The 22,285-nt window shown below is 43.1% G+C and overlaps 2 pseudogenes; both read left to right on the top strand.

The window, feature by feature from the left end:
• LOC128579050 (sorting nexin-31-like) overlaps nucleotides 1-22,285 on the top strand; it is a 59,508-nt pseudogene that overhangs the window by 12,955 nt on the left and 24,268 nt on the right.
• Nucleotides 2,319-3,800, top strand: LOC128579097 (E3 ubiquitin-protein ligase makorin-1-like; annotated as a pseudogene).

Consider the following 22,285-nt stretch of genomic DNA (forward strand, 5'->3'; position numbering starts at 1 on the left):
AAAGAAAATCAAATTATCCTCTTTTTCTCCTTTTGGCTACCAAAAAGGATTAAATAAGGTCAGCTAGGATAAGACTTGTCCTAAAAAGAGACTTTAGTAGCTCATCAACCTTGAATTGGAGGCTCACTTGTCTTAACTATGTGCTTTCTGGATCTTTCAGCTGAGGAGGGTCTTTGGAAATTGTTTGCCACTCTTTCCACCAAAATATTATCTGGCAATGACCACATCCATGGCTGATGAGAGGAGGGACCAGCTGGAACAATATTTGCAAAATTGTATGTATTTGGATTTTTTAACATTTATTGTATTATAGGTTACACAAAATTCCCCTGCTTAAAGTGTGCAAATCAATGTTTTTTACTACAATTATCTAATTTTGCAGTCATCACCATAATCTAGTTTTAGATATTGCCATCACCCCATAAAGAAACCTTAAACCCATTAACAGTCACTCCCTATTCCCCTCCCCCACTAGGCCCTGGGAACCACTACTCTAATTTTTATTTCTAGAGATTTGCCTGTTCTGGACATTTGATACATGTGGAATCAAATAGGTGTTCGTCGTATTTGGTTTTAAAAAATGCTTTGTTTAGGGGTGCTGTTTTGGCTTTGACTATGGAAGTGGAAGAAATGCTATCTGAATCAAGAATGAACAAAGGGATAAGTTGAATTGTTTATAGGGAAGCTCCTGTTATAAGAAAGATCTATCAGAGATCTTTATTAGCAGGGCCAGAGACGGGACTGCCATCTCAGTGCTTTCAGGAAGCCAGGCTAGGGCACCAAGGAGACTCAGCAGTCTGCTATAGCCACCGCCAGGCTCACAGTGCAACAGCCTCATGACAGCCCGGGTCTGAAAACACTGTCACAGCAAAACTATGGTTGGCCACATTCAGCTCTCAGAGAAAAGAGGGTATTGAAGGGAAATAGCAAAACTGACAATTAAATACTGAAATTTTTTAAATTAGAAAAGTCTAAACACATATTTTAGAAAATATAAATCATGCAAAAGAATATACAATGAAAAGTAGTTTCCCTTCCACTCTGGCCCCCAGGTGACTTGTGTGTTCCCCAGAAATGATCCATGTGCACACTGGTTTGCATGAGGGTCCCTTTGTGTTCAACACAAATTAAAGTTTACATATTTTTCTATACCTGATTTTTTAAGAACTTTTTATTCTGGAAGTTTGATTTGTAGAAAAGTTTCAAACATTATGAAAAGAATATTTGTTTGTTTTTTTTTTTTGTTTGTTTGTTTTGAGACAGAGCCTCAAGCTGTTGCTCCGGGTCAAGTGCTGTGGCTTCACAGCTCACAGCAACCTCCAACTCCTGGGCTCAAGCAATTATTTTGCCTCAGCCTCCCAAGTAGCTGGGACTACAGGCGCCCACCACAACGCCCAGCTATTTTTTGGTTGCAGCCGTCATTGTTGTTCGGCGGGCCCGGGCTGGATTCAAACCTGCCAGCTCAGGTGTACGTGGGTTGCGCCTTAGCTGCTTGAGCCACAGGCGCTGAGCCATGAAAAGAATATTTGTATGCTTGTCACTCATATTTCCCAAATGTTAACATTTTACATCTGCACTACCACTCTCTTTCTTATGTGTATGTATATATTATGACTCTCTCTCTCTCTCTCTCTCTCTCTATATATATATATATATATATATATAAATAATTTTTTGGAAACACTTGAGAATTACGAGCCTAGGCCATTTTATCCTTAAACATTTCTGTGTGTATTTCCTAAGATTCAGGACACTCTCTTATATAACCATAATGTAGTTATCAAAATCAGGAAATCAATAATGTTATCTAGAGCCCATATTTAAACTTTGTCAACTATCACACTAATGTCTTTCATAGCTAAAGAAAAAAGTTTTTCTGGCTCAGTGCCTGTAGCTCAGTGGTTAGGGTGCTGGCCACATACATCGGAGCTGGCTGGTTTGAACCCTGCCTGGGCCTGCTAAACAACAATGACAACTACAACAACAACAACAAACTAGCCAGGCATTGTGGCGGACACCTGTAGTCCCAGCTCCTTGGGAGGCAGAGGCAGGAGAATCCCTTGAGCCCAGGAGTTGGAGGTTGCTGTGAGCTGTGATACCATAGCACTCTACCCAAGGCGACAGCTTGAGGATCTGTCTCAAAAAAAAAAAAAAATATATATATATATATATCTTAGAGCTCATTCTATGTCAGCAACTATAGATTTATCTCATTTTATTATAGCTGCATTTTTTTCAAGCACAGTAGGTGAAAATTCTAGAAGCCATCTATTTCCCATTTGTTTCTAATAATGGAAACCGGTGTGGGATAAACAGTAATGGCGGAGGCTGTGGCTCCGGGAACAACAGCCACAACATCAGGAGCAGGAGCGGCAGCGGCGGTGGTGGCAGCGGCCTCCCCCGCCCCTCTCCCCACAGTCGCCGCCCCGTCCCGGGGGCGGGAGGAGGAGGAGGCGGCAGCGGCAGCGACGGCAGCGACGGCAGCGGCAGCGGCTGGACTAAACAGGTCACCTGCAGGTATTTTATGCATGGGGTTTGTAAAGAAGGAGATAACTGTCGCTACTCTCATGACCTCTCTGACAGTCCATATGGTGTAGTGTGCAAGTATTACCAGCGAGGGTACTGTATTTATGGAGACCGCTGCAGATATGAACATAGCAAGCCATTGAAACAGGAAGAAGCAACTGCTACAGACCTAACTGCAAAGTCATCTGTTGCTGCTTCCTCAAGTCTCTCTTCAGTTGGACCACTTGTTGAAATGAATACCGGTGAAGCTGAGTCAAGAAATTCAAACTTTAAAAGTGTAGGAGCTGGTCCAGAGGACTGGGTGAATGCTATTGAGTTTGTTCCTGGACAACCCTACTGTGGGCGTACTGCACCTTCCTGCCCTGAAGCACCCCTGCAGGGCTCAGTAACCAAGGAAGAATCAGAGAAAGAGCAAACCGCCGTGGAAACAAAGAAGCAGCTTTGCCCTTATGCTGCCGTGGGAGAGTGCCGATATGGGGAAAACTGTGTATATCTCCACGGAACTCATGTGATATGTGTGGGCTGCAGGTCCTACATCCAATGGATGCTGCCCAGAGATCGCAACACAGAAAATCTTGCATTGAGGCCCATGAGAAGGACATGGAGCTCTCGTTTGCTGTGCAGCGCAGCAAGGACATGGTGTGTGGGATCTGCATGGAGGTGGTGTAGGAGAAAGCCAACCCCAGTGAGCTCCGCTTCGGGATCCTCTCTAACTGCAACCACACCTACTGTCTCAAGTGCATTCGCAAGTGGAGGAGTGCTAAGCAATTTGAGAGCAAGATCATAAAGTCCTGCCCAGAATGCCGGATCACATCTAATTTTGTCATTCCAAGTGAGTACTGGGTGGAGGAGAAAGAAGAGAAGCAGAAACTCATTCAGAAATACAAGGAGGCAATGAGCAACAAGGCGTGCAGGTATTTTGATGAAGGACGTGGGAGCTGCCCATTTGGAGGGAACTGTTTTTACAAGCATACATACCCTGATGGCCGTAGAGAGGAGCCACAGAGACAGAAAGTGGGAACATCAAGCAGATACCGGGCCCAACGAAGGAACCACTTCTGGGAGCTCATTGAGGAAAGAGAGAACAGCAGTCCCTTTGACAACGATGAAGAGGTGGTCACCTTTGAGCTGGGCGAGATGTTGCTTATGCTTTTGGCTGCAGGTGGGGACGATGAACTGACAGACTCTGAAGATGAGTGGGACTTATTTCATGATGAGCTGGAAGATTTTTATGACTTGGATCTATAGCAACCTTGCTTGGTGCGTGGACTGGTCTGCTGAGCCCCAGACAGTAGCTGTCCCCTGTGCTGGCGTGGCAGTGCCTGTGTTTCTCTGCTAGGCAGGCCTATCAACTCCAGGTGCTGTCCTAATAATTTTTACCCAGAGCCTGTCTTCTCAGTCCCTCACCTTTCCCCCAACGAGTGTGTTGTTTTCTCTGTTTAAAAAAGTTACAAAAATAAACCTTAAAGTTAGAAAAAAAAATAATGGAAACCATACCTCTTTTTTTTTTTTTGTATTTTATTGTTGGGGATTCATTGAGGGTACAATAAATCAGGTTACACTGATTGCATTTGTTAGGTGAAGTCCGTCTTGCAATCGTGTCTTGCCCCCAAAAGGTGTGGCACGCACCAAGGCCCCACCCCCCTCCCTCCTTCCCTCTCTCTGCTCTTCCTTTCCCCACCCCTTTCTCTCTTGAAACCATACCTCTTTTTAGACATGTTGAATAAGCTCGTTCAAGTTCAAAATGTAATCCCTTTTAAATTTTCATTGTCTCTTGGTTTGTTTTCTCATGTCTTAGCAAAATAGTCCTTTAAGACCTGTCCTTTTTAACAAATGATCACAGAGCTTAAGGGATTACTTTTCCAGGCCTGGTCTTTATCTGTACCATCAGGATGTCTTGTGTACCCTCCTTGACAAGGTCAGGTAAGGAGACCGTTTTGCTTAGCATCATGACTGAGAGCATGGCCATGTACCTTCGCATCATGATTGAGAGTCATGACCCTTACACCTTGGGTCAAATCCCACTGTTACTCCTCACTGGCCTGTGTTACTCCTGTTAAGATACTTAACCTGCTTTGAGCTTCAGTTTCTTTCGGTAAAATATTTCCCTCAGGTTTGTCATGGAGATTAAATGAGCTAAAATACACGAAGTGCTTAGCCTAGTACCTGGAACTTAATAGTCACACAGTAAACACTAGTTGGGTGAATACTTTCTGCCACAGTTTTCTCCATCCCCAAGAATCCATGCTAATGGATATATAAAGTTAGTTTTCCCTGTGACATATATGGCAGAAAATAAAGCAAAGGCTTTCCCTCACCCTGAAATCTGAAATTACCCTGTGGAAAGAGGGTATGCCTTTTAGGAAGAGTTTCTCATGTTCAGACACTCTCTGTCTTAGTTTATTTTGAAAACGTGGCATTGTTTGGGAAAGGTACAACCCGTAAGAAGCCAGTCAGTGATAGTTTTGGCCAGTCAGTGATAGTTTTAATGCTAGTGGAGGTTATTTGATGAAATCAGTAAGACAGCAACAAAAAAAAAAAAGAAGAAGAGAGAAACATAACAGTGTAATATATGGTAGGTATGTGAGTTAAGCTGAAGTGGGGGCGTCCAGGGCTCGTGGGAAGAGGGGAAAGAGGGGAAGAAGCAGGCTGGGCGTGATGCAGCTCTCACCTGGTCTGGACACCGCACCTGGCCATAGGCATCCAGGGCTTTAAAGCTCAGGGTGAAAATATTTTTGTAAATATTAAAGAAGGAAAGACCTTAGATCTTTCTGCCTTACCATTGCTGAGTTTTTTGTAACTTCTTTTGTAACTTCCTGTCATTTAATCAATGTTTCTCGGTTGATTTAAATTTTTCAAATTACCATGCATCTTGCTAAGCTTGGAGTCCAGACACAAGTTTTAAGACCTTTTGCTGCTTCTTGTTAGCTCCGTTACCCTGGTAAGGCAGCAAATGGGAGTTGCGCAGTGGGGCATGCAGGAATAAGGTAAGATTCCGGAACACTGTAATGGGTTGTAATGAGTTCAGCGTCGTCACGACTGCCAGGAGGAGGCAAGCACTAGGGATTTTCCTGTATTTGAAAGGTCACAACCCCCATCATCTTCAGGGAGGCAGTTGTCTATGGGCAAGGCCATGGAGTGATCTCAGGAGGACAGGGCAATTAATAGGCTCTGCCCAGCCTCTGCTAACAGCTTGCTGTCCTTGTTTTTCAGTGACCATAGACCCAAACGTATTGAGAAGCGATGTCTTCACCGAGTTTTTAAAACTGGTACAGCTGGTAAGCTTCTTTACTGAGGCCGTGACTCCCCCGCAGGACACCTCTCTTCATTAATCACGTGTGCATGCCCATGCTCAGACGTGTGCTGTGGCATCAGCCCCACAGAGCCTGGACTCGGGAAAACTATATTCACTTCAAGTAGATGGAAGGGTGGTTCCTATATTGTTCTTTTGGAGGTTCTGGCAAAGAACCAGGGTGAAGGTCCACAAGAAAGGAGAGGAGGCCAGTCCAGGGACAAGGAAAGACGTTCACAGAGGGGAAAGGAGAATGGAGACTGACCAGGTGTCAGCTCAGCTCCCACAGTTGCAAAGGGCTTTTATTAGCCTTGTAAGAATAGCTGGAATGGGGCAGTGAGCCAGGAGTACATTCAGGGGCTCTTTAGTGCTGGTCACGATTATGAACTTATTCTTGGGACCAGGATTTTGGGTAGGGTGTTTCCAGGAACTCTGGCCATGAGGTACTGCAGGAGTCTAGGGAGGGGGGATTACTGGTTTCTGACCTGATTTGCTAAAATGGCTGCACTCCTGTCAGGGTTATGAGAATTCCTGTCCTGCAGGAGGTTTACTTATTTATTTATTTTGTTTTTTTAATTTTTTAAATTTCTTTTTAATTCTTTTCTTTGGGAGTTTTAGATTCTAGCTGGAAAAGGAGGTATGTCACTTGACCATTGGCTTATTTTGTTAAGCATAGCTTTTTCTATAGCCTAAGAATCATACGTCTCAAAACTGGCCTTGAAGAAGAAAACCCGAGGACATAGTAAAATAACTGCAGCTCTTCTTGCTGAGTGCCCCCTAACAAGTCTATGATCTTGTTTCTGCAGCTGTAATTTCCAAGCGTAACATGGTGACGACATCAAAACACTGGGCCTTATGCAGCTAATACTCATATATTCTCTGCTCCTAACTTTGTTGTAAATGGGTCATGGAGGCAATTAAGCATGAACAGAATGACATACAGCAACTCCCTTTCATTTGTTGATCTGAGTAACCACTGGCCCCTTGACCCCTAGGCTGACATTTTGCTAAGTGTGTTTGTTTAGCACATCACTTAATCTAGTCACACATGACATATGAAAACATTCTGATGCCTGCATGTATGCACTTGACTGAATGGAAAAGCTCTGAAGGGACTGAAGTTGTACAATAATATACCATTGAACTGGATCCTCACGGAGGAGGAGGAAGGATACCTTGTTTGGATTTGCAAATATCAGAACACATTTCATTTAGACAGGGGCCCATGGCTATTGATATCGTTACTGGTCTATGCAACTTGAGAATGGCCCTTGAGGCTTCTCTTATGCAGTGGTTCGTATTTTCACATACCCTTGGTAGCTTAAATATACACATACTTTCTTTTTTTTTGAAAAGTTTATGGCTGAAGTGGTGATGGTAGTAAAATTTGAACAGCACTAAAGTGTATACAATGAAAAGTAACTTTCCTTCCTCATGGTCCCCCCTGCTCAAGGACAGCTGTTGTTTCAGTTTAATACATTCTCTATCTTTTTTTTTTTTTTTTTTTTTTGCTGTGGTTAATGATTTACTTGTTAAAAAACTTTTTATTTTCTAACTTTGTTGATGAATAAAAATTCAGTTTTATAGTAGTTTAATCAATTGTATTATTATGGTTTTTTTAATTATAGTTATTTTCCGTAGAATTTTTTTTGTACTTTAGACATGCATAATCCTTGTGATTCTTAGGGGTTTTTTATTGTTAAATCATAGCTGTGTACATTAGTGCAATCAAGGGGTACAATGTGCTGGTTTCATATACAATCTGAAATATTCTCATCAAACTGTTCACCATAGCCTTCATGGCATTTTCTTAGTTATCGTATGTAGACATTTGTATTCTGCCTTTAGTAAGTTTTGCCTGTACCCATTCTAAGATGCATGGTAGGTGTGGCCCCACCCATTACCCTCCCTCCACCCTAACTTCCCCTATCCCTTCCCCTTCCTTGGCCCTTTCCTTATAGTCTTGTGCTATAGTTGGGCTATAGCCTTCATGTGAAAGCTATAATTTAGCTTCATAGTAGGTCTGAGTACATTGGATACTTTTTCTTCCATTCCTGAGATACTTTGCTAAGAAGAATATGTTCCAGCTCCATCCATGCAAACATGAAAGAGGTAAAGTCTCCATCTTTCGTTAAGGCTGCATAATATTCCATGGTATACATGTACCACAGTTTGTTAGTCCATTCGTGGGTCAATGGGCATTTGGGCTTCTTCCATGACTTAGCAATTATGAATCGGGCTGCAATAAACATTCTGTTACAGATGTCTTTGTTATTTTGTGATTTTTGGTCTTCTGGTATAAACCTAGTAAAGGAATTATAGGATCAAATGGCAGGTCTATTTTTAGATCTCTAAGTAGTCTCCAAATATCCTTCCAGAAGGAACGTATTAGTGTGCATTCCCACCAGCAGTGTAGAAGTGTGCCCTTTTCTCCACATCCATGCCAACATCTCTGGGTTGGGATTTTGTTATGTGGGCTACTCTTACTGGGGTTAGGTGCTATCTCAAAGTAGTTTTGATTTGCATTTCTCTGATGATTAAGGATGATGAGCTTTTTTCATGTGTTTGTAGATCACGTGTCTGTCTTCTTTAGAGAAGTTTCTCTTCAAGTTCCTTGCCCACCCTGAGATGGGGTCACATGTTCTTTTCTTGCTAATATGTTTGAGTTCTCTGTGGATTCTGGTTTTTAGACCTTTATCAGAGGTATAACCTGCAAATATTTTCTCCCATTCTGAGGGCTGTCTGCTTGCTTTACTTACTATGTTTGTGGCTGTGCAGCTTTTTAGTTTGATCAGATCCCAGTAGTGTATTTTTGATGCTGCTTCAATTGCCCGGGGAGTTCTCCTCATAAAATATTCACCCAGGCCGATTCCTTCAAGAGTTTTCCCTGCACTCTCTTCAAGTATTTTTATAGTTTCATGTCTTAAGTTTAAATCTTTTATCCAGTGAGAGTCTATCTTAGTTAATGGTGGAAGGTGTGGGTTCAGTTTCAATCTTCTACAGGTTGCCAGCCAGTTCACCCAGCACCATTTGTTAAATAGGGAATCTTTTTCCCACTGAATGTTTTTAATTGGCTTGTCAAAGATCAAATAATGGTAAGTAGCTGGATTCATCTCTTGGCTCTCTATTCTGTTCCAGACATCTATTTGTCTGTTTTTGTGCCAATACCATGCTGTTTTGATCACTATCGATTTATAGTACACTCCCAGGTCTGGTAGTGTGATTCCTCCTGCTGTGTTTTTATTGCTGAGCAATGTCTTGGCTATTCGAAGTTTTTTCTGATTCCATATAAAACGAAGTATTTTTTCAAGATCTTTAAAATATGGAGCGATAATAGGAATTGCATTAAAATTATATATTGCTTTGGGTAGTACAGACATTTTAACAATGTTGATTCTTCCCAGCCATGAGCATGGTATATTTTTCCATTTGTTAACATCTTCAGCTATTTCTTTTCTTAAAAGTTTCATAGTTCTCTTTGTAGAGATCTTTCACGTCCTTTGTTAGGTATACTCCCAAATATTTCATCTTCTTTGGCACTACTGTGAAAGGAATAGAGTCCTTGACTGTTTTTTTGGCTTGGTTACTGTTGGTATATATAAAGGCTACAGATTTATGGGTGTTGATTTTGTAGCCTGAGACATTGCTGTATTCCTTAATCACTTCTAAAAGTTTTGTAGTAGAATTCCTAGCGTTTTCCAGATATACGATCATATCATCTGTGAAGAGTGAAAGTTTTATCTCTTCTGACCCTATGTGGATACCCTCGATCGCCTTTTCTTCCCTAATTGCAATGGCTAAAACTTCTATTACAATGTTAAAGAGCAATGGAGACAATGGGTAACCTTGTCTGGTTCCTGATCTAAGTGGAAATGATTTCAATTTAACTCCATTGAATACGATATTGGCTGTGGGTTTGCTGTAGATGGCCTTTATCAGTTTAAGAAATGTCCATTCTATACCAATTTTCTTAAGTGTTCTGATCATGAAGGGATGCTGGATATTATCAAAAGCTTTTTCTGCATCAATTGAGAGAATCATATGGTCATTGTTTTTTAATTTGTTTATGTGCTGAAGATTTACGTATATTGAACCAGCCCTGAGACCCTGGGATAAAACCGACTTGGTCATGATGTATAATTTGTTTGATGTGTTGCTGGATTCTGTTTGTTAGGATCTTGTTGAATATTTTTGCATCTATATTCATTAGTGATATCGGTCTATAATTTTCTTTTCTTATTGGATCTTTTCCTGGTTTGGGGATCAGGGTGATGTTTGCTTCATAGAACATGTTGGGTAGTCTTCCTTCTTTTACTACATTTTGGAACAGGTTGAGTAATATAGGTACTAATTCCTCTTTAAAGGTTTGGTAGAATTCTGATGTGAAGCCATCTGGTCCCGGGCTTTTCTTTTTAGGGAGGTTTTGTATGGTTGATGCTATTTCAGAACTTGATATGGGCCTGTCAACATTTCCACTTGATTCTGGCTAAGTCTTGGAAGGTGACGTGCTTCCAAGTATTGGTCAATTTCCTTCAGATTTTCATATTTCTGAGAATAAAGTTTCTTGTAATATTCATTAAGGATTTTTTGAATTTCTGAAGAGTCTGTTGAAATTTCGTCTTTGTCATTTCTGATTGATGAGATTAGAGATTTTACTCTTTTTTTCCTGGTTAGGTTAGCCAAAGGTTTACCTATTTTATTGACCTTTTCAAAAAACCAACATTTTGATTTATTGATCTGTTGTATAATTCTTTTGTTTTCAATTTCATTTAATTCTGCTCTGATTTTGGTTATTTCTTTTCTTCTACTGGGTTTGGGGTTGGAATGTTGCTTGAGATATCCCATTAAGTTGTTAACTTCCTCTCTTTCAGTTCTCTTGATGAAGGCTTGCAGTGCTATAAATTTCCCTCTTAGGACTGCCTTTGCAGTATCCCAGAGGTTCTGATAATTTATGTCTTTCTTGTCATTTTGTTCCAAAAATTTGGCAATTTCCTTCTTAATCTCATCTCTGACCCAGCCATCATTCAGCATAAGGTTATTTAACTTCCATGTTTTTGTATGGGTATGCAGATTCCTGTTGTTACTGAGTTCAACTTTTATTCCATGGTGGTCTGAGAAGATGCAAGGAATAATTTTTATTCCTTTAAATTTACTGAAGTTACACTTGTGACCTAAGATGTGATCGATTTTGGAGTAAGTTCTGTGGGCTGATGAGAAGTATGTGTATTCAGTTTTTTTGGGATGAAATGTTCTGTATATGTCTGCTAAATCCAAAAGTTGGATGGTTAGGTTTAATTCTAAAATTTCTTTGCTCAGCTTCTTATTAGAGGATTGATCCAACACTGCCAAAAGAGTATTAAAACTCCAACTATTATGGAGCTGGAAGAAATCAAGTTGCTCATGTCTGTTAGAGTTTCTCTTATAAATTGAGGTGCATTCTGGTGGGGTGCATAGATATTAATAATTGAAATCTCATCATATTGAGTATTACCCTTAACAAATATGAAGTGACCATTCTTATCCTTCCTTACTTTTGTTGGTTTAAAACCTATTATATCTGCAAATAGAATTGCAACACCTGCTTTTTTCTGATTACCATTTGCCTGAAATATGGACGACCATCCTTTCACCGTGAGTTTATATTTGTCTTTTAAGATAAGAAGTGACTCTTGTATGCAGCAAATATCTGGCCTGAGTTTTTGTATCCAGTCAGCTAACCTATGCCTCTTTAGAGAACAGTTTAAGCCGTTCACATTAATGGAGAATATTGATAAGTCTGGTAAAATTTTGGGTATCGAGTTTTTTGAAAGTCCAGTGGACATTTTTAATCTTTTTGCCACTGTGGAAGTTGGAGTTTGATCAAAAGTTTCTGAGTGAGTTTACTTTTGTGGTAGAGGATTGGGCTGGTCATTATGGAGGATAGGTCTGAGAATATCCTGAAGAGCTGGTTTAGTTATGGCAAATTTCTTCAACATATGAATGTCATTAAAGTATTTAATTTCTCCCTCATAAATGAAACTCAGTTTAGCTGGATTCAGGATCCGGGGTTGAAAGTTATTTTGCTTTAGGAGATTAAAAGTCGATGACCACCCTCTTCTGGCTTAAAAGTTTCAGCAGAGAGATCTGCAGTCATTCAAATATTTTTCCCTTTGTAGGTAATGGATTTGTTATGTCTGGCTGCTTTCAGAATTTTCCCCTTCATATTAACTTTAGTGAAGTTAATTATGATATGCCTGGGGGATGTCTTATTGGGATTGAGTCGTGCTGGGGTTCTGAAACTGTCTGCTGTCTGAATTTCAGAATCTCTTGGCATGTCTGGATAATTCTCTTTCATAATTTCATGGAGAAGGGCCTCTGTGCCTTGCAAGGCCACTTCATCACTTTCAGGGATTCCAATGAGGCAGATATTAGCCTTCTTCGAATTATCCCAGAGCTCTCTGAGAAAATGATCCATTTTTGCTCTCCGTTTCTCTTCCTCTTTGAGAGTTTGGGAGCATTCAAAGGCTTTGTCTTCAATGTCAGAAATCCTTTCTTCTGCTTGCTCCACTCTGTTACTGAGGGATTATACTGTATTTTTCAGATCTTTGAGGGCTGTAAATTCTGGCTTCAGTGCGTCAAAATCTATGGTGGTTTTGTCTTTAAATTCGTTAAATTCTTGAGACAACTTTTGAATTTCTCCTCGAATTTCTAATTCTGACTTTTGAATTGCTGCTCAAATTTCTAATTCCAAATTTTCCTCCATTTTATTAATCTTGTTTGCAATCCAAATTCTGAATTCAATTTCTGACATCTCGGCCAGCTGTTTATGAATGGGATCTTCAGTTACATCTGCTATATCTTTCCTTGGGGGGTTTGATCTATTCCGGTTATTCATGTTACCAGAGTTTTTCCGCTGATTCCACCCCATGATTGTTTTACACCTTTTGATTTTTCCCCTGGAGCTTTGTTGAGGACCTGTACAGTGCTATGGCCTAAGAAACTGGGAACCTGTTTGGTGTGATGGTACTAAGTGGTTCTGTCTTGTTTTCAGCTGGTCTCTGTCTGACCCTAGTGAAACAGTTACTCTGGGTTGAAGTCTCAGCTGTGGAGAAATACCAGCGATTAAGTCACCCCACCCCCCACAGGCACCAATTGGAAAAGGAAAATCAAACCTTCCTACAACCACACACCCAGGGCACCACCTGAATAGTCTTTGGGCAATTGGCTCAGTTCAAAAGGTCCAAATAAATTGTCTTAGTCAGCACCTGTCTCAGGTGGGAGAGTTTAAAAGTCTCTGGCAACTAGATCGCAGGGGTCTGGTGACTACTCTGGTATGGCTTGCTCCAGTGTTCCGTGGAGTCAGGAGGACCCACCCAGCAAATAGATCAGTCTGGTAAGCTTGATGCCTCCTTCCCCACCTTGCACCTCTGTCACACCCAGTCACTGATAGTCCCGCAGGGCTTTGACCAGTTCCCCGTAGTGATCAGATACTCCAAGGGTTTGCACCTGCCTGAATCACAAAGAAATCTATTTCTGTTCAGCCAGGCCACTGTGCTCTGCCTCTATCTAGAAGGGGGAGGTGAGGCCTGACAACCTCCAGGGCTTGATGGAGGCTGGGGGGGGTGTTCACTCAGTTACAGCCCCGCCCCTTATTGATGTTACTAACAGAACAGAATAACTTTGCGGGAATTTATTTCTGTCCCTGCTAAATTCCCCTGCAGAAGAGAAGCTGTTTTGAGTTCCCAGAGCCTGCACCTCAGGCCCTGTCTTTGCTCTTGCAGGTTTGTATTTGGTTACCTATCAGTTCTAGCCTCCTGTCTTCCTTTGTCTATAGGCTGACAATCCCCTGAGGGCTGGGTGCATCTTAGGCTCAGTAAAATGGTCCTCTGGGTCAGCCCTGCCCTGGTAACTTTCCGGCAGGCCAGTACTGCCTCAGGCAAACCCTTTACTTACGAGGCCTGCATTTCCATCCCAGATCTGTTCTGTGGTGGTTGACACCTGAGTAGATGCCCGGCCTCCTCTGGTTGCACAGGGAGACAGAGGGTGTGGCTTCAGAATATCCAGGAGTGAGGCCTATTGTTGCTAAAAGACGGCTGCTGCTCTGTGCCTTGGGGCACCGCTGCTTCAGTGTGGTTCGCGTCCTCTCCTCACTTCCGTGCCCCAGAGCCAGCACTGACCAGCTGCAGTTCAGGCCCTGTCCACAGGCCTCGAGAAATCACCCAAGAATCTGGACTCCTGGGGGACAGGCCTCCAGACCTCAGAGTGAGAGTGGAGGGGAGTGCTGGGAGCTCAGAGTTGCAGGTAGAGAATATATATAGTTTTATACATTTTTATGCCTGGCAGGAGAATGCCATGGCAACCTAGTAGGGCAGGTAGGTCCAGTTTTTAGAGGGTCTCTCCCGGGGAGTGGAGTGGGAGGACCTTTGAACTCTGCTCATTTGTCTGTGGGGCACTCCAAGCCATTCTCATTGGGGAGGGTACTCCCGTCTGCTTGGTGATGGATTTTGTACCTTTTGTTTGTATCCTTGGGGTTGCAGCTTACCTCAGCAGTGTTGATGTGCATTCTTCAAACTTCTCTCTTGGTGCAGCTCTAATCCACCAGGTTACTTGCTAAATTTCTGTCCTTTAACACTCCTTCTGGACGGGAGCCTCTGTGGAAAGCTGGCTTCAGTCAGCCATCTTGTCTCCGCCCCCCCTCCCCTGCAATGCTTCATCCGAATGCAATCTTGTAGCTGCCTGGATAGGGCCAACTTGAGATTCCTCTCTCTTCCATCCATGGTGCTCCTTGCTTCAACATTAGATTTGACTTCAGGGACTAATACCCCACTGAAACAAGGTTGCTATAGTTCTCCAGCATCACATCCCTGTATAGGTTTCTTTGAGCAGAGTTCAGCCACTGCCACTCCTCCTGAGTGAAGTCCACAGTCACATCCTTGAGTGACACAAAGCCTTCACATAGCATAATGTTATTAAAGTTCATCCACGTTGCAGCATTTATTAGTAGTCTGTTCCTTTTAATTACTGGATAGTATTACACCATGTGTATATATCACATGTTACTTATTTGTTCACTGTTTGACAAACACTTGCATTGTTTCCAGTTTGGACCACAAGGGCGAAAACTACTGGCCGCTACAGACGCTCAAGCGTGCTGAAACATGACGACCTTTACTCCAACACAAGCATCTGATGCTCTCCTCAGAGCCAGATGCCTCTATATTCTCTTTCTATACATTTTTGTGTATGTCAAACATACACACACACACACACAGTCATGTCTCATTTAACAATGAGTCAGTTGAATCTGTCTTTTGTGTTTCTGGGTCTTGTTTCCTATTCCTTTCTTTCTAGTGAGAAAGAGTACTTTCTCATGAACACTGTGCCCTAGGGCACAAGCAGTGCATTAGTCTTGTGGTAAAGCCATGAACTGCAGCACGTGGAGTCATGATCTCGTCTTCTAGAGTCTTCTGTCTACAAAGATCAGAAGCCCTTGAACTGGCCTAGTGGTTAAGAGTTCAGGTTCCAGAGTGGTAGGACCTGGATTCCCGTTTTGGCTGCCCCACTTTTGATTACTATGACTTACTGCCATTTACTTAGCCTCTTTCTTCCTCAGTTTCCCCGCCTATAAAATGGGGAGAAGTACTCCTGTCTTTTGGGGTTGCTTTGAGGATTAAGTTAAGCAATACCCTTAAAGCATTTAGCATATCTGGTGCAATGTTCATACATGTGAGTTTGCCATTATGGTTCTTAACCCCAGTCCCTTTTTCTCTTCCCAGCCATGCTAAGAAGTTGCTTTTTGCAAAAATGGAGTGTCTACACATCTCTTCAGCATCCCTTGCCACCAGATGGTGTCAGATGGGCCCAGAGTTGTGTTCCCAGAACTGTGGAGCCCTGCAGTTGACCACTTTGAGGCAGCTCATGTGTAGCTTGGGCCCCAAGGCACCTTGAGCCCTCCACCTCCTGCCTCACTGGCCACTGTGCTTGGCAGCCCCTCTGAAATCCCAGAGGTTCAGGTTCAGGACTGTTTCTTCAAAGACGGTTTTCCTTCCAAATGTTTTTTGTTTGCTTCTATTAGGAGAGAAGGACAATGGTAACTTTGCTCCTAAAGATGTTTATAAAGGACATTGATATTATGATTTTGAAAAGGACATTAAGGTTCAGTCAGGAAGATGATCCTGTGTTCATTGTGCCTGGTCCTGCTTGATCCTATCACTTAACTGTCTGTACACTCAAAAACTACATATCAAACAGCTACTGTGAGCCGACACCCAGTCCGCCTGCAGAGTTTGCCGTGTTGCTGGGGCACAGCAATAAACGTCCTGAACGCCATGCTGTGGGGCTGTGTACTGTGATGCAGGACCGAATGCTGAGGTGCAGGACCTCGTTCCAGGAGAGGGTTGGGGTTGTGCAGAGATTTCCATCCCCTCAGCTGTGCTGCGGCATTAGTGGGCCCCGCCTCCTCCAGTGGCATCATGCCCACTTACCCCAGTGTGCGGTGCAAATATTGTCATTTTGGTGTGTGACTCGGTGGAAAGAGGGCTGGGAGGCAGTGTCACAGGATGAGTGTGTGTCTGGGAGATGTGGTGGGGAGGGTGCCCTGGTCTGGTGTTTGAAAGGGTGGGCGGGTAGGCAAGATCATATACTCTAGCTGGTTCCCCCCACCCCCATTTGGGGAAAATTAAACATAATATCTGAAACTCCGGGCCTCACACAGACTTGGGCCAAATCCCAGGAATGGATTAGTTTGGGAGATGCTGGACTGATATTGGTGAAAGGGAAGCAAGAGCTACTTTTTATTGGGGGTGAGTGTCTGCTCCCATTGCCATCAGACTCTTCACCACCCCTCTCCAGGGCCAGAGTGATTTCCTGGCAGTTAGATGACACAGGAGATGCGGCAGAGACGTGGCTGGCTTGACTTGCAGCCTGACTGCTCCAGCAGGGCTGTCGGGAGGCTGGGATGAGCCAGACCATGAAGGGAGCCCCAGGAGCAGAGATTGGGCAGTTTCCCCACCTGGCTGTTTTCACTATGGTGGCTAAGTGCAGGGGCTCACAGTTTCCAAATGGTTCCCCTGCCCCAGGCCTGGCTCTCCAGCGAGTCCTAGAGCATCTTCCTGCTCCTGGGAAAGGGCACACTGTATTAAAGGCATGACTCCATGTGACCTTCCAGGAGGCTCCTAAGGAAAGCCTTTATCGAAGACAGCCAAAGCCAACATACATCCAATAAGAAGAGGGTTTTGGCCCAAGAAGGGGCTGGTAGTCTGTGTAAGACCCAGCGTTTGAGGCACAATATCACATTTATTCCTCACAACTTGAGGGATGTGCTATTAGTATCCCTTTTGGGGGTTAAGCAACTTGTCCAAGGACACACAGCAAAGAAGCAGAGGAGCTGGGGTCTAACCCCAGGAGCTTGGACTCAGCTCCCCACTGCATGGATGGTGGGAGTGATTTCCAGAGTGTTGGTAGCCCACCCACCATGGTGTTACGTCAATCCCTCTTGTTTGTGTATCAAGGACCCCCCTGACTTACTCTGCTCTAGAGTTTTGCTCTTTGGTCACTTTAGAGATACAGAGATTTGAAAAGGGAAAATCTAAGTCTAGACTAAAGACTTTTTTATCTTCCTGCTTCTTAACTACAATATTCTAGGGCCCCACATGAAGCAACACGTTTGGGAAAAAGACTAAGAAGCCATTTGGAGTGGCTTTTGTGTACCTGGGAAGTTGGGGGCAATTTATTTACTTAGGAAGTTTTGTCTAGCTATGTCTATGTTTGGGGTTCTGGGAAGTGACTTTCCCCCCTATTTCCTCTGTCTCTCTCTTGGTTTTGTGTTCTATAAAATGTAGGTATTGATAATATTTTATTTTCCTCTACTGTTTTTTTTTTTTTTTTTTTGAGACAGATTCTCACTTTGTCACCCTTGGTAAAGTGCTGCAGCATCACAGCTCACAGCAACATCACAGTCTTGGGCTCAAGAGGTACTCTTGCCTCAGCCTCCCAAGTAGCTTGGACTATAGGTGCCCACCACAACACCCAGCAAGTTTTTATTTATTTATTTATTTATTTTTGTAGAGACAGAGTCTCACTTTATGGCCCTCAGTAGAGTGCCGTGGCCTCACACAGCTCACAGCAACCTCCAACTCCTGGGCTTAAGCGATTCTCTTGCCTCAGCCTCCCAAGTAGCTGGGACTACAGGTGCCCGCCACAACGCCCGGCTGTTTTTTGGTTGCAGTTTGGCCGGGGCCGGGTTTGAACCCGCCACCCTCGGCATATGGGGCCGGCGCCTTACCGACTGAGCCATAGGCGCCGCCCCCAGCAAGTTTTTAGTACAGATGGGGTCTTGCTTTTGCTCAGGCTCGTCTGGAACTCCTGAGATCAAGCAATCCATCTGCCTTGGCCACGCAGAGTACTGGGATTACAGGTGTGAGCCATGATACCTGGCTCAATACCCCAATTTCCTCTTAAAAGTACCTCCCTTTTTCTTTATAGAGAAATGATTAAGGCCGATCACTTCATGTGATGGAAGTTTAGGGGTTGTTGAGCACACAAGTGGATTTTCTTGGGCATAAACCTTAGGTTTTATAGCTATAGGTATAAGCATCTTGGCCATCAGGCATCCTCCACCTCAGAGCAGAATATCAACAAAGCACAATTATCTTCCTGAGAAATACCAAGATTTCTCCGGTTGTTAAATTCAATTTGAAAGGAGCACATGTTTTTAAAATATGTTAAAGACGCCCATATGATTGTAAGATTTTGAGGTCTCTTAAGAATGAAGGCAGTTTTCTCAGTATTCTAGAGTGGATTTTGATTTTCTCCCTGGTACCACCATAAAACTAGATGGCAGTTTATTTAACTTTTTTTTTTTTATATAGCCCAACTCCACTAAGTTGAACTTTTTCCCTCTAATTGGTATTTTTGATTTGAGGTTTGGTTTTTGCTTTTTTTTTTTTTAGAGACAGGGTCTTACTCTGTTGCCTAGGCCGGAGTACAGAAGCATGATCATAGCTCACTGCAGCCTTGAACTCCTAGGCTCAAACCATCCCTCTACCTTGGCTTCCCAAAGTACCGGGATTACAGGTGTAAGCCACCATGCCCAGCCTAATTGTGTTTTCCTATTAATTTTACATTTTATTAATTATATAACTAATACATTAAACATTCTAATAAAATTCAAATATCACAAATAGAGCCAAATTCTTCTTTGGTTACCACTCCAAACCAATGTTTCATCTATTTTGCACTTGCTTTTATCTCATCACATAAACATCTTTTGATGCTAACATTTCTCCTCTTTGTGTTATTATTCTACAAATTTTTTTAATCAAAGAAAAATGCAGGATTTTAGAAGTAAAAAGTGCAAAAAGGAATTATAATAGTCCTCAGATCTCTCAAAGCAAGGACTTTGCAATCTTTTAGCTTTTTCTTCAGGCATCTAAAAATATGGAGGTTAATTACATATGCTTTTCTTTCCTTCTTTTATTTTTTTTCTGGAGACAGGGTCTTGCTATGCCACCCAGGCTAGACTAAACTCCTGGGTTCAAGCTATCCTCCTGCTTCAGCCTCTGAAGTAGCTGCGTCTGCAGGGCTATGACATAGCATCTGGCCATTACTCCTCAATTTTGAAACACTGCCCACTGACTGTTAAAGGGAATAATGATTTCAAGTTTCTTTCTTTCTTTTTCTTTTTTTTTTTTTTTTTGTAGAGACAGTTTCACTTTATGGCCCTCGGTAGAGTGCCGTGGCGTCACACAGCTCACAGCAACCTCCAACTCCTGGGCTTAGGCGATTTTCCTGCCTCAGCCTCCCGAGTAGCTGGGACTACAGGCACCCACCACAAGGCTCAGCTATTTTTTTTTGTTGTTGTTGTTGCACTTTGGCCGGGGCTGGGTTTGAACCCGTCACCCTCGGTATATGGGGCTGGTGCCCCGCTCACTGAGCCACAGGCGCCGTCTGATTTCAACTTTCTTATTTCACCTCTTCTATGTCTCCCTTCTCCCTAACTTTGTGGATGTCACAATTTTTAAAAATTAAATCCTTGGTTACTATATAATTATTATATAATATGGAAATATTTTTTACTGCACAGGTAAATAATGTCTGTGGTTACCTTGAACATCTATTGTTTTCCTCAAGTTAAAACTGTATCACTTAGGAAAAAAAAAATTCATTCTTCCTAAAACATATTACTAAATCTTTCTGTACCTACAGCAATGCTGAAAACAGAATTTTCTCCATAGTCAGGTCAGATTCTTTTCCTTAGAGATGGTACATCCAGAGTCTCTGTCTTGGTTGTTTAGGCTCAGGGAGATTGGAGTCTGTTTGCCTGATAGTGGGCAGGAGAGACCTTGGTAATCAATTAATCAATGGTCCAAGTCCTTGAGGAAGGAGGTTTGGACTTGATCTGCGATGCAGCAGAGAAAGGGCACCTCTTAAATTCAATGTAAGGCAAAGAGAAAAATTGTACTAGGCTGGAGGCATGGTCCAAGCTTAGATGATGAGCGGAAGGAGAGTAAGCTCCCACTTGATGCTTTCTCTGTGACTTGTAGGAGGTGAGGTTAAAGAGTGGGAATGAGGGAGGTAGTAGTCATGGTGGAATCTTGGGGAAAGCGGAGAAGGTTGCAATAGAATGTGAGTCAGAATTCCACTGGGCAAGGCAACATGTAGCACGTACTCTAGAGAGAAGGAGGAAGGAAAGTGAGGACCATTTGTTTCATCCTCAGCAATGGTGATGGGTTAGTGGTCTTTAACCTTTTGCCTCTCTTATGGAGATTTTTCACAGAAAGGAGGTTACCTCAACCAAAACCAGTGTTGCGATGTCAAAACAGATCATTGGAGACCTCTGAAGTATCTGTAAAATAAGTATGCAGTGATGAGCTAGAGAGAGAGACTGTATATCAATGATCCATTTGTTGTTGTTTTTTGAGACAGAGTCTCACTCAGTTACCCTGGTGTTGAGTGTTGTGGCGTCACAGCTCACAGCAACCTCAAACTCTTTGGCTCAAGTGATCCTCTTATCTCAGCCTCTGAAGTAGGTGAGACTACCAGTGCTCACCACAGCACCCGGCTATTTTTAGAGACAGAGTCTCATTCCTGCTCAGGCTGGTTTCCAACTCCTAAGCTCAGGCAATCCACCTGCCTCGGCCTCCCAGGGTGCTAGGATTACAGGTGTGAGCCACCACGCCCAGCCTCAATGATCCATTTTTAATGCTCTGTTTTAGATGTCACTATGCTGGTTCTTTTTATCTTCTCACTTGATAATTTTGAGAAATATGGCACCAAGATTATTAAATGTCTATTGGTGCAGAGTACTGTTCAAAATAAAATAAACACATAACGCTAGTCTGAAGATGCTTATCATCTAAACAGCCATCCCACTTGGCTTTAAACAAATGAAGTATAAAAAAGCCATGAGCATTCAATAAATAGACATTTAGAGTGGATAAGGTGAGCTCCACTGCTTCCATTATGAGTCAGGATTTTCTCTCTCTCTCTCTCTTTTCTTTTGAGATAGGGTCTCACTATGTTGCCCTCAGTAGAGTGCAATGGTGTCACAGCTCACAGCAACCTCGAACTCTTGTGCTTAAGCGATTCTCTTGCCTCAGCCTCCCAAGTAGAACTACAGGTGCCCACCACAACGCCCAGCTATTTTGTTGTTGTTGTTGTTGTTGTTGCAGTTGTCATTGTTGTTTAGCAGTCCTGGGCCAGGTTCAAACCCGCCAGCCTCGGTGTATGTGGCCAGCACCCTAACCACTGTGCCGAGCAGGTCAGGCCTTTTTCAATTGTAAAGGACAAAAATCACAAGAGGGAGATTTACTCACTTGACTAAAAGGTCTCAGAAGTCTGACTGGCTCCCTCTTCCCACCCCTGCCCCAAGGCCTGCTTCCCTGTCTGATGACTTCGTTCTCACAGAGCTGCTCTCCCTGCCATGGTAAAAATGGCCTTTGCCTCAGGACTAGCTGCCTAACAGAGGGCATGTACCCCACCTTCCTTCTCCTGCTCTCTCGGGGAGGGAGAATTCCACTGGGCGAGGCAAGCTGTAGGATGTGCTAGGGAGGAAAGCGAGGGGCAGAGACCCACCAATTTGCCTCGCCCTGACCAATGGCAAAGAGTTGGGTGTCCTGTGAACAGTGTGAGGACATCAGAGAGTTTTAAGCAAGAGAGGGACATTTTTAGGTTTGTGCTTTTAAAAATCCTTCTCAGGCTGCTGTGTGGGGAGTGCTCAACAGGGGCCAGAGTGAAGCGGGGAGACCCATAGGAGGTTGGGTGGGAGTGCAGGGCAGAGGAGATGACCCGTCAGGTCTAAGGTGCTGGTGGGAGGTGGAGAGATGCAGCTGAACTCAAGAATGTTTAGGGTGTGAAGTGTGCAGGACTCAGAACTAGACCGGATGTGAGGGTTGAAAACACCTGAATATTTTCTTGACTCCTTTCTTTCCTAGTTTTTGCCACTAAGTGAAATTGTTTTTTTTTTCTTTTTTTCTTTCTTTTTTTTTT

The sequence above is a fragment of the Nycticebus coucang genome, chromosome Y, assembly GCF_027406575.1.
Source record: "Nycticebus coucang isolate mNycCou1 chromosome Y, mNycCou1.pri, whole genome shotgun sequence".
In the NCBI taxonomy this organism is placed as follows: Eukaryota; Metazoa; Chordata; class Mammalia; order Primates; family Lorisidae; genus Nycticebus; species Nycticebus coucang.